The sequence below is a fragment of the Lissotriton helveticus genome, chromosome 3_1 (assembly GCF_964261635.1).
Source record: "Lissotriton helveticus chromosome 3_1, aLisHel1.1, whole genome shotgun sequence".
Classification (NCBI taxonomy): domain Eukaryota; kingdom Metazoa; phylum Chordata; class Amphibia; order Caudata; family Salamandridae; genus Lissotriton; species Lissotriton helveticus.
In genome coordinates this window covers 1,785,175,236-1,785,191,581 of record NC_136061.1, presented here as the reverse complement: position 1 = coordinate 1,785,191,581, position 16,346 = coordinate 1,785,175,236, and positions in this window count along the sequence as shown.

Below are 16,346 nucleotides of genomic sequence, written 5' to 3'. Positions count from 1 at the left end.
TTCTGAGATATTCTAGCAAATTTTGAATAGATCCTATACTGTACAGGACTAAATAGGAGGGCTCACCACATACCAGAGGCTAGAAAAACGGGGATTTTTCAAGGAGTAGACCCATTCCCTAGCAGCCGCTCTCTGTAGAAATGTTAATTGTACAACCTACACAGATTTCACATGGGAAAGATGGCAGTTCAATCGGCTTATGTCTATAAGGGATGGATTTTCTAGAAGCAAAGGTTTTTTGGGGGAATAACGGACAGCGTTCCACAGGATTGTGAAGTGCAGGCCCTGCATACTCTGTACCCAAGAGTGCCAAAGCCAGACTTCAAATGGACTCCATCTTACCCTTTCAAAGCTTCATTTGTACAAAAGAGCACATACCTAGGTGCAAGGTTCTTGTTAGCCACGGGTGCTGTGGAATGCCCAGGTTGCTTGATTGCAAGATTATATAACCTTGATTCCACCTCATGCTTCTTTCTTCCTTCCCTACATTTCCTGTCTCTTTAGGTCACTCTTGCACGTTCTTACATATCCCTGTTCCTCTCTTTGTCACTGTTTTACCATCTTTCTCTTTTTTGCTTAATGTTTCCTTTTCTATCGTTATCTGTTACTCTGGGCCAAATTTTAGCAATGTAAAATAAATCCCGGTACCCAAAAATGAAGTCAGTACCCACCCCCTGCAACCAGCAGCAGAAATAAAGCACAGCACTCTGCCTTGCCTAAGAGAATACTACAATAATTACCAGGACCTACTGACGAAGTTTTTGTATTGATGTCAAAGGTAACCAAGAACAATTAGTTCTATTTCAATTTGATTTTCTTTGTTGTACATATTTTGATCCTCTGTGCTACTACCTGCAGTGATTAACTAAGATATGTATTTTAAATGTAAGTCTTGGGTTACTCTAGTCCTATGCTGGTTCTGCTTTCCCAGAGTGTTGCGAATTTGCAGAAAATTCTAATGCTGTAAAGATGATTATCAGTAGTGGGAGATATGCATTTTACCACTGGCAATAATACCACTGACCCTGTATAGGGCTCAGAATAGGTCTCAGAAAATTATTCCCATGCTCAACCCTTGGCAGCTTGGCTGCGAGCAGGCAGGTTTAACTTCAAAGGCAGGTATTTAAAGCATTTAAAAACACCAATTCAGTAAATATTTAGGGAACAATACTCAATAAAAATCCAACACCAATTTATAAAAATGGGAAATATTTTTATCCTTTAAATGACACTAAAACAAAATAAATCCACTAAAGGAAACCAGCAATATGATTTTTTAAAGATTAGTCACTTTCTAGTGCTTAGAAACCAACATTGCCACTTTTGGACATTTGGTTGCCTCTGACAGGGACAGATTCAAATTTTAGCAATAGTTCTGGAGGATCTTCCACCAGACTTGTGCAGCTTCCTCCAGCAGGCTTAATTCCAAAAGGCACAATCTTCAGAGTCTAGTGAATGCACACCAAACTCTTCAGCATGGGCCTTTCTGTTTCTCTTAGGTTTCAAAAAGCAGATCTGAGAGGCACTGACCCTCTCAGATGCTTATTCAGTGTTCTCTGGGGTCAAGCAGGAGGGCACTGTCCAATGAGGTGCAGGGCAACACCCTAGAGCATGATCACTTCCTCCAAAGTGTGGCACAATGCTAACCCAGAAACCACTACTCTTCCAAAATTCAATATGTCAGAATTTTCAGCAGAGGTAGAAGAACTGGCTAAGCATACCCCTAGCATGGCTAATATCCCTAGTCTCTCCCCCTTTCATCTGTTCATTTATTTCTTAAACCTAGCATTTGGCTTTGTTCAAAGAGGAGAGATGTAAATAAACTGATATCTTTAGCTGGACTCTCCCTTCCCTTGAAGAGCATTATTTACTACCCCTCTACCTGGCTCTGGCATTCCTGTGCCCAGCAACCTCTCCTCCCCGAGAGTCTTCGTAAACCCAGGGGTCATTTATCACCTCTTCAGAGCAGACAGGATAACCCACTTATCTCTGACCAATCAGGGCAGAGCACAATACAGTGTTGAATTTTGGATGAAAGACAGATAAGTCTTATAACTTCGTGTCTGTATGTTTTAAAAATAATACAACAATACCATATTGGTGTATTTATCATGACCATTCTTCTGAGTCCTTTAATCCTAGTTTTAGGGCTTTTCTTTCTCCAGTTAATAACTAATAACCTCTTCCAGTGTTACCTACGGGCCTGGTATCTGCAATGGAAAAAGGAACTGGGCAATGTCTCCAATACCAGGGCCTTGAAACAGGCCCCTGTTTATATCTACAACCCCCCCCCCCCCCTGGAACGCATTAGAAAGACTTCAGGGGTTCTGAATATATCAAAAGATTGCAGATCCTCATTTCACAGTGATCCTAACACAAAAGCACTTTACAACAATATGGGGAGTGGAATGTGCAATTTCACTAACCCCAGGGCATATAAAAACATTTTTCTAAGGATTCTTTTATAAGTACCTGACCCCCCCACCCCCCACCCCTTGAACACATAGGGGAGACCCTGGGGGTACCTACTTTGCCCAAACATTGTAGTTTATTCATTTTTAAGTGCCCCAAACAGAAAAGTCGAGTTTGGGCACAATTTGCATTCTAAAATCAGTCCTGCAACACTGGGCTGCTTTTATCCGTTGCGTGCTCATGAGCACAGGGCCACCGTGCTGCATGGCGAGCCGAGCTTGTCATGAGCACCGCGGCGCTGCATGCGTGCCCCTTCTCCCCCCAGCACAGCAGGGGAATTAGCCCCGCAGGAGAGGGGTTAAACCGACCTCAGGCTCCAGCAGTGCACACATGCGAGTGCAGAAAAGGCTGCTGGCCTCAAAACTGCCCTGCCCTATTCTATACTAGGGACTTAAAGGTAGTTACAATCCTCCTGCCCTATATGTACTGGGGCCTTATAGGGGAGGTCATGCCAATCACAGGGGTACCCTAACCCATAGTTTTCCTTAGTGTATGTAGGTGTTTTCACTGTATTCTACATGTGTCTTCAGGATAGCAATGGCCCTGGGCCTTGTTAGGCAGAGCCCAGGGTTGGCCAGAGTCAGTTACCACCAGTAACAGTCAGCAAAAAGTTGGGGGGCGCCCAGGGCACAGGATGACTTTGCAACATATAGACAATCATAAAAGGTATAAAGACGTTTTCTATGTGTTGAAACATAACATAGAGGATAAACTGTAGCTAGCAAGAGAGAATAGTTTAAGCAAAAAACGTATCAATTACACATTTTCTGCTCGAACCATTGTCTTCAGAGAAAAAATCATGCAATATTTCAATTTATGCAAAATGGCAAACATTTGCACATTTTGGAGAAAGTGAGAAGAATTCACAAATTAACTGAGATCATGTCGACATAATGAAAATCACAAATGGAGTCAATGTACACAATCTGAATTGATTGCTGTGATGCTGTATTACACTGAATCTCATACCACCAGAACTACCTTCGTACAGGTTGACTTTGTCATTCAACAGCCAATACCAGGGAAGTGTAGGAGCCCTTTCGTGCCTTTACCAGTGATGTACATATTCCAGCATGGCTAGCAAATTTGTTACCGTTGGGCGTAGCTAGCTCTTCCTGGGTGTGGAAAAACGATGGATTTGGGCCCAGATCTTTGGACTGGGGTGAATGTGTGACATTGATCCACATTCTGTCCATCACTGTCGTGTTTGCAATTACAGCTCTTCCTGGGTAGCAGGGCACTTTTACATCCTTTGACATCACAGACTGCATTTCCTGAGGACAAGAACACTCTTTGGAGTTTGAGGAGGCAGCAGAGACACATGGCGTGTGAAGAATTGCGGCCTTGTGACTAGAGGTACAGGACCAGGGAGCTGCTTTATAAGAAATATAAAGATATGCTTAGAATGCCCAATAACACACACCCAAAGAACCAAATCTGAACCCAATACCATAAAACCTCACTTGATTGGGAACATCACCTGTCCTCGGAGCTCATTTTGGATGTGTTGTGATAAAGGAAGAGTTTAGGCCTCACAGAACCTATCCAATACCTCACATAGAGTGAGGTGACAACTGCAGAGTGACTAGTTTCCCCTGGGGTGCTTCTGACCAAAGTGGGGCATAGCGCCACACGCTACACATGATGGGGCTTGGATTTACCATTTTTTATAGCATAGCCAAACACATGTAAAATGTGTCTGGCCCTCCAGGGATATCTTAAGGATCTGGGGGGGCCTGGGACAAACATATTTTGGGGGTCCTTGTGCAGAACAGCTTTTAATTTATGATTCAATTTAGGCCTTTTAATGCCTTCTTCGGCCAGGTTGCTGACACTAGCCAGGCACCCTGGTCCAAATTCAAAATGCGTTTCCATTATTATTCAGGGATAATGTTATGTGCATTCAATATTGTAATAGAGCAGCAGCTCAGTAATATTATTGAAAATATTTTATTCGACCCACTGCCATTTCTCATATGTGAGGTCCTGTTTTGATCTAAATGGAACTTCTTTTATGGGTGTTACATGATTTTGAAAAACAAACAAAATGTCTCTGCAAAATCTCTGTAATAGACTTCCACACATCACCTGTATTAAAAATGAATTAAAGTGAAAGGCTATTTAATACAATCTATGTTTAGGAATCATTCATTGTCATCAGATGAGGACTGTGTGGAGAATTGAACTGTAACTATTAGGGGGCCCTCTTAAAGAGTAGGGCCCTGGCCCTGAGCCCACTTTGCTCATGCCTTAAAACATCTCTGTGGCCCTCAGTTCTTTGTCTCTTGAGTTCTCCTTCTCCAAAAATCTGGAGTAACAGGTTGAATCCCCCTCACATCGGGTCCAAAACCCAATAGGTCTTTGCTGCCCCCTAGGATCCTACGCCTGCGTTTACTGGATAACTTTGCAGCCTGCCTTTAAGGTTCTAGTAAGCCTACAATAAGTTAAATAAACTGATGAAGATATTTACAACTCATGAAAACTCCCCTCAATTGATGCCAAACAATACAGCAGCTGCTTTTAATATACCTGTAGCTTTAACAAGATCCAACGCTGTTTCTCCTCCACAGGACTCCCTGTGTGAGAACGGCTCACATGTGTGATCACAGTGCAGGTGGAATCCTGGTGTGCTCCTTTCAAGTCTTTTAGCTGGGATCATATCCTCGGAAAACGTCGCCAATATACGATTACTCTAGTTCTGAGGTTTTATGTACCAGTCTGATGCCTTTTAGGAGTTGCTCTCGTGTTTTGTTTCAAAGGAATCATGTGAATTGAGCAAGGCCTATCACCTTCTTCTCAGGGAACCTGTTCTTCCCTTGCACAGCTCCGTCTTTGCGTCTCTGCCCACAGAATCTCTCTGGTTCAGATAGGTGTTCGAGGCCCACCTCCACCAGCAGGCTCCGGCCTGCGCCTCATTCCTTGTGGTACAGTGAGAGAGCCCTGCTCTTCTGCTGGTCTGGTCCGCTGTACCAGTCTTTCTGTTTTCATCTGTCTGTGCCTAACTGTCTGTCTGTGCCCAGTTGACTATTTGTGCCCTGTTGTCTGTCTCAGCCTTGCTGACTATTTGTGCCCCATTTTTTTTCTGTCTGGGCCTTGTTGACTATTTGTGCCCCGATTTTCTGTCTGTACCTTATTGACTGTTGGTGCCCTGTTTTTCTGTTTGTGCCTATTTGACTATTTGTGCCCTGTTGTCTGCCTATGCCTTGTTGACAGTTTGTGCCCTGTTTTTCTGTCTGTTTGTTGTTGACTGTTTTGTCCCTCTTTTGTTTGTCTGTGCCATTTTCAGTTCTCTGTTTCCGCAGTTTTTCCTGCTGGCTTTTTTTCATTCCCTTTCCTGCTGCTGCTGCCCCCGTTGTTCCTCCCCTATGTGTTTCCCCACTTCCGCCTCCCAGCTGCTCTCCCACCACCTGCCCCTACTTAACGGCGTCTGCTGTGAACAAGAACTCTGACCTCCTGGTCAGGGAAACTGCTCTCCACTCATGCAGCAATGCCATTGCATCTTTGCCCCCAGCACCTTTCTGGTTCAGGTAGGTGTTTGAGGAACTCCTTGCCAGGGAACCTGCTCTTCCCCTGCGCAGCTCCGTCTTTGCGTATCTGCCTCCAGCACCTCTCTGGTTTAGATAGGTGTTTGAGGCCCTCCTCCACCGCAGGCTCCTGCCTGCACCTCATCCCTGGTGGTCCAGTGGGGGAGCCTTGTTCTTCTGCTGGTCTGCTCTGCCAGCATTTCGGTTTTTATCTGTCTGTGCCTTGTTGTCTGTCTGTGTCTTGTTGACTATTTGTGCCCTGTTGCTGTCTGTGCCTTGTTGACTCTTTGTGCCCCGTTTTTTCTGTCTGTGCCTTGTTGACTATTTGTGCTCTGTTTTTCTGTATGTGCCTTGTTGACTGCTTGTGCTCCATTTTTCTGTCTGTGCCTTGTTGACTATGTGTGCCCTGGTGTCTGTCTGTGCCTTGTTGACTATTTGTGCCCCATTTTTTCTGTCTGTGCTTCGTTTTTCTGTTTGTGCCTTGTTGACTGTTTTGCACCCCTTTTGTCTGTCTGCGCCATTTTCCATTCGCTGTGTCCACTGTTTTTCCCACAGCCCTTTTCTTTATATCCTTTCCTGCAACTGCTGCCCCGTGGCCCCTCATCCCTCCGCGTGTCCCACCTCCTACCTCTCAGCTGCTCTTCCTCCCCTGGCCCCTACTTAATGGTTGCTGCTGAGCGGCCACACTGCTGGTGCGCCAAAGGGGCACCAAAGGCAAGACCGTCTGCTACAATCCTTCCCTGGTCTTCCGACTCCCCGCCTCTAAGATTCAGCAACTCTCCACACACTCAACCCTGGATGCAACAACAACTGGCACTTCTTGACGCCAAGCATCACCCAATGTCCGTTCTCCTGCAGACACTGCTTTTGCACTTTTACCACCTTCGGACCCCGACAGCTACTGCAATCCTCCTCAAAGTACGTTCCCTGCACAGATACACAATAGAAATCTGGGACCTCCTCAACACCTTCTCGCCCAACGTCGCCCTACTCACAGAGACCTGGACCAATGCCAGCTCCGGACCCTACATCGTAACCACCATCCCCAATGGGTACAAGATCCAGAGGAAAGACCGCCCCAACCACCCTGGAGGAGGCCTCCCCATCGTCCACAAAAGCTCTCACCAACTGACAACCTCCATCTCTAACGACTCCTTGCCCCCTATGGAACACATCCACTTCCAGATCCAGGTCAACCCCAGAAAAACTCTAGACGACATGAGAAAGCGTGGAGGAACAGAAAAACCACAGAAGCATGCACTGCTTACAGGACTGCCCCTACAGCACACCATCAACTCATCAGATCTATGAAGAGGAACTTCATCCAGGACAGAATCCTCTCCAACTCCCGCAACTTCAAGGAACTCTTCAACATCATACAAGAATTCACCAGACCCCCAGTGAAACCTTTAACGTCCCTCCCTCCTCGCATTGTTGCAGCAAACGTGGCTCCTTCTTCCACCACAAGACCAGGACTCTCTTTGACAACTTTGATGAACAGCAACAAGGCACCGACCCAACACCTCCCAGCAGCAACTCCACCCAGCCGACCATCCTCGCCTGGACCTCTGTCACCACAGAAGACATCAAAGGCCATGAGCATAATATACTCAAGAGCACCCACTGACTCCTGCCCTCTTTCACTAGGCTACCTTCATCATCGCACTAGAGCTACAACAGTCTATCAACTGCCCCCTCAAAACAGGCATGTTCCCCGATGACTGGAAACGCGCTGAAGTAAAATCCTTCCTCAATATGTCCTCCGCAGACCTAACGGACCTTAAAAAACTACAGGCCCAACTCCCTCATCCCCTTCGCCGCAAAAGTCACAGAGAAGATCGTCAACATCCAGCTAAAAAAAGTCATAGAACCCAACGACATCCTTGACCCAGCCCAATCCGGCTTCCGCAGCAACCACAGCACAGAGACCACCCTCCTAGCTGCCACGGACGACATCCTCACACTCCTCAACCAAGGCCACACTGCAGCCCTTATTCTACTAGATCTCTCAGCAGCCTTCAACACCGTCTCCCAACGCACACTAGCTACCAGACTCCATGACGCTGGCATATAAGGAACTGCCCTGGACTGAATCTGCTCCATCCTCGACAGCAGAACTCAAAGAATCAGACTCCCACCCTTCCTCTTCGAACCCACAGAGATCAGATGCGGAGTACCCCAAGGATCCTCCCTCAGCCCTATGCTCTTCAACATCTACATGATCCCCCTCGCGAACGTCGTCAGAGAACACGGACTCAGCATAGTATCCTACGCGGATGACACCCAGCTCACCCTCTCCCTCACCAAGGAACCTGACATCACCAGGTACAACTTCCAGAAAGGAATGAAGGAAGTCGCAACCTTGATGAGCAGCAGCTGCCTGAAACGCAGCTCGGAGAAAACGGAGGTCCTCATCCTCGGATCCACCTGCTCCGTGTGGTACAACACCTTCTAGGCAACCTCCCCAATCCCACAGAGCACGCCGGCATCATACTCAACTCCTCCCTCACCATGAACCAACAGATCAATGCTGTATCCTCCACATGCTTCAACACCCTCTGCATAGTCCGCAAGGCCTCAAATGGACCCCCCCGAATCCAGGAAGACCGTCACCCACGCACTCATCACCAGCAGGCTGGACTACGGGAATGCCTTCTACAATGGAATCAACAAATCTCTACTCCACAAACTCCAGACCATGCAGAACGCTGCAGCCAGACTCGTCCTCAGCATCCCATGACAAGACCACATTACCCAGCACCTACGAGACCTCCACTTTCTCCCCGTTGAAAAAAGAGTGACCATTAAGCTGCTCACACACACCTACAAAGCCCTCCACAACATCAGACCCCAATACCTTAACAAAAGAATCTCCTTTTACACCCCCAAGAGAATCCACCTCTCCCATGACCTAGCCTTGGCCGAAATTCTCTGCCTCCAAAGACCCAGAACGGGAGGCACATCCTTCTCCTACATAGCCGAAAAGACCTCGGGGCATATGTAGGTAATTTTAATTTTGCGATTCTCAAATTGCGATTTTTAGGGAATCGCAATTAGGGAATCGCAAAATGAAATGTAGGTAGGATTAGCAATTTTTTTGCGAATCCCACTTATTCCCTATTTGCAAATCACAAATTGAGATTTGCAAATAAGGAATACCTTCTCATTCATTCCTAAGGCCCATAGGAATGAATGGGAAGACATTTTCAATTTGCGATTCTCAATTAGAGAATCGCAAATTGAGAATGCAATTTCAGGGTTGTAAGGGTGTCAATAGGACACCCTTTTGCACCCCTGAAATTAACATGTGTGCACATGTGTCCCAAATACATGCCCTGTGACCCACATGGCACTTTGAAAATGCCAAAAAGTGCATTTTTCAAAGAAATCGCAAAATACCACCATCTTGAAGTTGGTGGTATTTTGCGATTCCTTAAGCCAACATTCGCACAACTTGGGTGCTTCCTACATTGCATGTAAGGTATCGCAATTTGCGATTCCTTAAATGCTATAGCAAAATAAGGAATCGCAAATCTGCGAATTTTAGCATTTGCGAGCGCAAATAGGCTTCCTACATATGGCCCCTAGAACAAACTCCCCCTCAGCATCAGATGAAGCCCCACACTGCAAGCATTCAGGAAAAGCCTCAAGACCGGGTTTTTTGGATGACTGGAGCTGCCTGAATCACCCACCCCGCCAGCGCCTTGGGACCCTCACAGATGAGTAGTGTGCTCTATAAATCCCTGACTGATTGATTGAGACACCCACTTTTTCCCTTTGATTTCTCCACATTTCTTATACTTTCATTTCTATTCTTCAGTAGCGGCTCATGGAGGGAGTGCTGTGGGGCGGTGGGCGGGGTGGGGAGGAGAAGGGTGCGAGTAGTAAACTACGGAATACGGCCGAACAGAGGTAAGTAAACAAATAAATAAATAAAACAAATGTCATTCTGCGCGCTGCTTTGCCAAATATGATGCAGCGCGCGCAAGGAAATTCATTGTATTTATTTATTTGTTTACTTACTTACCTCTGTTGGGCCGTATTCAGTAGTTTACTACCCCCCACCCTGCTCCTCCCCCGCCCCACCCCACCGCCCGCAGCACTCCCTCCACGAGCCACTACTGCTATTCTTTTTATTTCTCTTTTTGTTTTTAGCAGTGAAATATATAGGGTCAGATGAGAGAATGGTCACAATAAAAGACATCTTTAAAAAACAATTAATGACAATAATTTTAAAGGGAAAGGCTCAGGGCTAGAACCATGGTGTCTTAAGAACTTGAATAAGGGTGACAACCCTACAGGGCTCTGGGTGCACACTCACATTGGTCTCACGGCCCTAAAGAAACATCTGCGCTGTACCCCTGTTACCTGTTCCACATTTACTCTCAGTGGCCTCACCTGAAGCGACCTTTCTCTATGTCACTGCGAAGAAGAGACTTTGTTAAATTAAAGTCAGATGATCTTCTATAGACGTTCCATGGCAGAAATAAATTAGTTTAGGAAATAGTCCCCAGTGAAGATATCAGAAAAGCAACCCCCCCAACCAGTGTCCGTCCTCCACATTTAGGCGGGGCCTGAAGCATGGGGGTAAGAAGTGTGGGGGACATAGGGGATATACCCCCCCATATTTTGGAGTGGGGGGACAGGAAGGACAAGGGTGGAGGGAGACAAAAAGAATGTCCCTGTCACTTCCATGATTCGCCGGGCCATTAGCGCACAAAAGCCTTCCTATTATGGCCCAGCACTTGACCTGCTGACTTGCCTCCAGTTGTCAGTGACCAATCTGGAGGACACAGAATGAAGGTGAGACAGGAGACCATCTACACCCTGAGCCCTTTGGTTTGTGCTAATTACTGCCGCCTTCCTTCTGCTTGTGGTAGGACAAAGGGAGAGTGGAGTTGAAAACAGTGCTTGTTTGATTGATCCCTGCATCCTGCTGCCCTTGGCAATACCCCCACCTGCTGCTTTGAAGACTAGCCCTGCAGGGCAATGAGAAAGATCTAACGAGGGAAGAGGCCCAGTCAGCTTGACACCTGCAGGCTAAAAAAGGAAGCTCCGTGAAATACAACGTTGTCTAGGATCACACCTTTTGGTGAAACAGGGAAGACAAGATTGGGCCCAGATTTTACATTTTCACTCGCACAATTCAGCTTCTAGAAGTGTTTCTCTTTCTGCCATATAATCTTAGGGGCAGATTTACAAGCCCCTTGCGCCTCTTTTGCGCCGCCATTGCGTCACTTTTGTGACGCAGCGGCGGCGTGAAAAATGCACCATGGTGCGGGGTATTAACAACGTGACGCATCTGGGAGATGTGTCACGTTGTAAAACCCTGCGCGATAAGGAGGCGTTCCTGCGCAGGGGGGGGGACGTTCCTGCGCAGGAGCGCCTCCTAAAAGTGGCTGAGTGAAATCTACAAGATTTCACTCAGTCACTTTTAGGCCAATGCTGCGTCAAAACCCTGCGCCTGCACGAGGGAAGAGGCCCAGTCAGCTTGACACCTGCAGGCTAAAAAAGGAAGCTCTATGAAATACAACGTTGTCTAGGATCACACCTTTTGGCGAAACAGGGAAGACAAGATTGGGCCCAGATTTTACATTTTCACTCGCACAATTCAGCTTCTAGAAGTGTTTCTCTTTCTGCCATATAATCTTAGGGGAAGATTTACAAGCCCCTTGCGCCTCTTTTGCGCTGCCATTGCGTCACTTTTGTGACACAACGGCGGCGCAAAAGATGCACCATGGTGCGGGGTATTAACAACGTGACGCATCTGGGAGATGTGTCACGTTGTAAAACCCTGCGCCATAAGGAGGCGTTCCTGCGCAGGGGGGGGGCGTTCCTGCGCAGGAGCGCCTCCTAAAAGTGGCTGAGTGAAATCTACAAGATTTCACTCAGTCACTTTTAGGCCAATGCTGCGTCAAAACCCTGCGCCTGCTTGAAGCAGGCGTAAGGATTGACGCAGCATTTGAAGGATAGGGCACCCTAGATCCTTGCTGGAGCTGCATCGCACTTGCGACGCAACTCCAGCAATGCGCCAGTTTTACGGCACAGATGCGTGACGCATCTGTGCCGTTTTTGCCTCATGGTGCGCCGCATTGTAAATGCGGCGCATCCATTGTGGCGGAGGCATCGCGCACAACAAGTGGCGCATCCCTGCTGATATGCAGGGATGCGCCACTTATTGTAAATATGCCCCTTAATGTTTTTCATCTAATTAGTGAATGGTTAGATTACAGTGTAGGTTTCAGGGAGAAGCCACTTTTTATTTTGTGTAGTTTTGCAAAGAATTATTATTAATGTTGTTGTTATTGTTACACACTTGAACATATTGAAGTATATTGTGATCTTTTCTGTTTTTAATATTCTTGTTTGACTTGTATTATCATTTGTTTCAATTTTTTTCAAATTTTAGGAGTAGAGACAGGAAAAAAAGTAGACAAATAAAAAATAATACCAGTTACATGTCAGGATACATTGTAATTGCATTTATATAGCACTTACTACCCCTCGCCAGGTGTCAAAGCACTTTTTTCAGTGAGTAGCATGATACTCTGAACTCCAAAAAGAATAGTGGTGAATCACTATAGTCAAATATGAGATTAATTTGAGCAGACGATATGTTAGTCTGCTATTTGGATTGAGAAGGATAGTAGAGGAATAAAGACGAAAAGATTTGCATTTACATAGTGCTTGCTACCCCTGATGAGGTTTTGAAGCCTTTTTCGATGAGTAGCCAGCTACTTTGGAACCAGAAAAGGATTAGTGGTGAATTTGTCTATGGAAATATGAAATTAATTTGAGCTGTGGACATGTTAGTCTGTTATTTGAATTGAGAGGATAGTGGAGGGATGGAGGAGGGAAGGGTTTGCATTTATATAGCTCTTGTTTCCTTGATGAGGTGTTGTAGCACTTCTTGGTGAGTAGCAGGGTACTCTGGAACCCAAAAAGGATTAGTGGTGAATTAGTGTAGGGAGATATGAAATTAATTCGATTTGAGCGGTGGATATTTGTCTGTTATTTTGATTGCAAAAGTAATAGTGGAGGGATAGAAGAAGGAAGGGTGAGAAATTATATATATTTGCTTACTTTTTTGGGGAGTTCATGGAAGTAGGAGGGGGTTTGGGGTGAGTAGAGGGGAGGTGGAGGGGGAAGAGTCAGAGGGAAGGGTTTAGAAATGCTTGTTTTGGAGATCTGAAGAGTAAATGATGTATGAGATGATGCAAGGAGGGATAGAGGAGGTAAGAGTATAGAAAAGGTTATTTGGGGGATCATAGTAGTGGTATGGGATTTGGGTTGAAAGGGAGAGTGGAGGAAGGAGGTATATTTAGAGAGGCATAGGGTGGGAAATAGGGTAGTGCATTGGAAACCTTGGCATGGTGTGTATCATTTGTATAGTCAGGAAGGTTGGAGTTTGAGTATGTTTGTAGTTTGAGACTAAAAATATTATGAGGTGTGGGTGAGAGATTTTGGTGTGCTGGTGTGTGTTATATTTTGTTTTTGAGAAGTTGTGAAAGGAGGTGTTGATAAGTCTGTTTTCTGAGAAGGTTTTGTATTTAATTATTGTTGGTGAATGAAAGTTGTAAGGTAAAGGGGGTGGTGGTGATGTGTTTGTGAATGAAGTATATGAAGTGCAAGAGGGGGTGAGCAAGAGTTAAGAGTGTTTGATTTGATTGCTAAGAGGTAATGTGTGGTGCAGTGGAGTGTAAATAAAAGAAGAAGGGTGGGGTCGATGAAAAGATGGAAGGCTGAGTATAGGTGTGCTAGTGACAAAGAGTGGTCTGTTAGGAGTAATTAGAGCAGGGAGTGTGTGTCTGGATGGGATATAGTTATGTATGGTGTGGATTTGGATTGTATTTGTGATGGGTGGATTAGTTATTGGTATAGTATAGAGTGGTGTGTTGTTAGTAAGTCATGGTTTAAATGTGTGGTAGCTGGGATAGAAGGTTGTATAGGTTTGGTTTACGGGGTTATCCGGTGGGTGTTGAGACATTGAACTTTGTGGAGGGTTAGCTTGTAGTAAATGGGTGGAGTACATTTGTTGTGAGTATGTTAATCTTGTTGTGGATGGGGTAGGGTGGTTGCTGGTGCAAGTCAATTTGGGCTGTATTTCTGTCCCTTGGTCTGACCAGTCTTGAACAGGCTTAAACAGGCTACTGCCCTTGTCCTCTCCCCCTTAGCCTTAATATCTGGTCTAAGACGCCCTGAACACTAAGCTTAAATAGTCCTAGTAATCAGGTGACCCCCTCAGCCAATGGGAACCCTAACCAGTCAAAACACTTGCCCTAAGCCCTAGAATCAAAAGGACACCAGCCACTTACAACCACTCACAGCCCTAGTCCCATTTCAATCATCATGAAACCCTAAGTCCTACGTCCAATAGAAACCCTAGACCAAGCCCTAGTCCCAGCAGCCAATCAGGCATGAAACCCTAAGCCCTAGGTCCAATAGAAACTCTAGCCCCAGCGGTAGCCCCAGCAGCCAATCAGGCACAAAACCCTAAGCCCTATGTCTAATAGAAACCCTAACCCCAACCCTAGTCCCAGCCTTAGTAACAGCAGCCAGTCAGGCACTAATCAGGACCCTAACCCTAAGTCCTACATCCAATAAAAACACTGACCCAGGGATCAATCAGGTCCCTAGACCTATCAGCAAATCAGAACAATAACCCTAAGCCCAATAAAATCAACAGACACAGCCACTAGTCAGGGAACAAATGGACCCTTTAATAGTTTCTTATATAAGGGGCGTGTGCCCTCAAGCACAGATGGCTGAGCAGCGGGCAGGGACCTACTCCTCTATTCAGAATCTCCTTTGAGACAGACAAGCTCAAACTACACTGTGCAGTGCTGCGGGTAAGGGCCTAAACCAGGCCTCTAACTATACTGCCTTTCCCAAACTTGAACAATCAATCAATCAAAACATTTGTAGAACGCGCTACTCACCTAGAGGGTCTCAAGGCGCTAGAGGGGAAGGGAAAGAAGAAGAAGCTACTGATCGAACAGCCAGGTCTTGAGAAGTCTCCTGAAAGTCAGCAGGTCCTGGGTCTGTCGCAAGTGGGTGGAGAGGGTGTTCCATGTCTTGGCGGCGAGGTGGTATAATGATCTGCTGCCGGTGGTTGTTCAGCGGATACGTGGGGCAGTGGCGAGGGCGAGGTCAGCGGAGCGAAGCTGGCGGTTCGGGGTGTAGAAGGTGAGTCGTTCGTTGAGGTATGCTGGTCTGGTGTTTTGTGCACGTAGGGGAGGAGCTTGAAGGTGATCCTCTTTTTTACTGGAAGCCAGTGCAGGTCTCTCAGGTGGGCGGTGATGTGGTTGTGGCGGGGGATTCCGAGGATGAGGCTTGCGGAGGCGTTTTGTATGCGTTTAAGTCTTTTCTGGGGCTTGGCCGTGGTTCCTGCATAGAGGGCGTTGCCACAGTCTAGCCGGCTGCTGACGAGGGCTTGGGTGACCGTCTTTCTGGTTTCGGTGGGGATCCATCTGTAGATCTTGTGGAGCATGCAGAGGGTGTTGAAGCAGGAGGAGGAGATGGCATTGACTTGCTGGGTCATTGAGAGCGATGAGTCCAGGATGAACCCCAGGTTGTGTGCGTGGTTGGTGGGTGTGGGCGCAGCTCCCAGGGTGGTTGACCACCAAGAGTCGTCCCATGCAGAGGGGGTGGAGCCGAGGATGAGGACCTCCATCTTGTCAGTGTTCAGTTTCAGGCAGCTGGTCTTCATCCATTCTGCAACGGCGTTCATACTCCCCAAGCCAAAGAAAGAGTGTTACATGCACTTTCTAAGCACAGTTTAAACTCTTGAGAGCAGATTACTGCAATATCAGAGCAAGGTGATACTCGAGCAAGGCATCAGCAATGTAGGATTCATATCAATGCATCTGCATAAAGCTGCACGCATTTCACAATGTTTCAGAGAAATACAGTGAGTGCAGTCCAAGCCCATAAGAGTGAGTGCAAAAGGCCATAACTAGCAAGATACAGTTTGACCAGCATAGTGGTTAGATTGCATCTTGTATTGTAGTTTGTCATATCTTTGTACTGACAGCACACATATCACAGGAATAGAGTGCTTGCTCTGATGCGTGGGTTTGGCTAGGGAAGGTTGATGGTTCAACATCATCGACTTAAGCAGCATAGAATAAAAAGGTATATAGTGGGCCTAAGATATCTTTGGGTCTCAAAGAAGGGGGTTTAGCTCCACATATATTCAACTTCTTGTGTTGCAGAGAACAAAATCTCTTAGCCAATCTTTTCCCTTGTATAATAACTGATTCATCATGAACAGGAAATCAATTAATATTCTATTTCACACAGCGCCCCTCCTTGTGATATAGGAGTGGCAGGTGTGCACAGGCCAGGGAA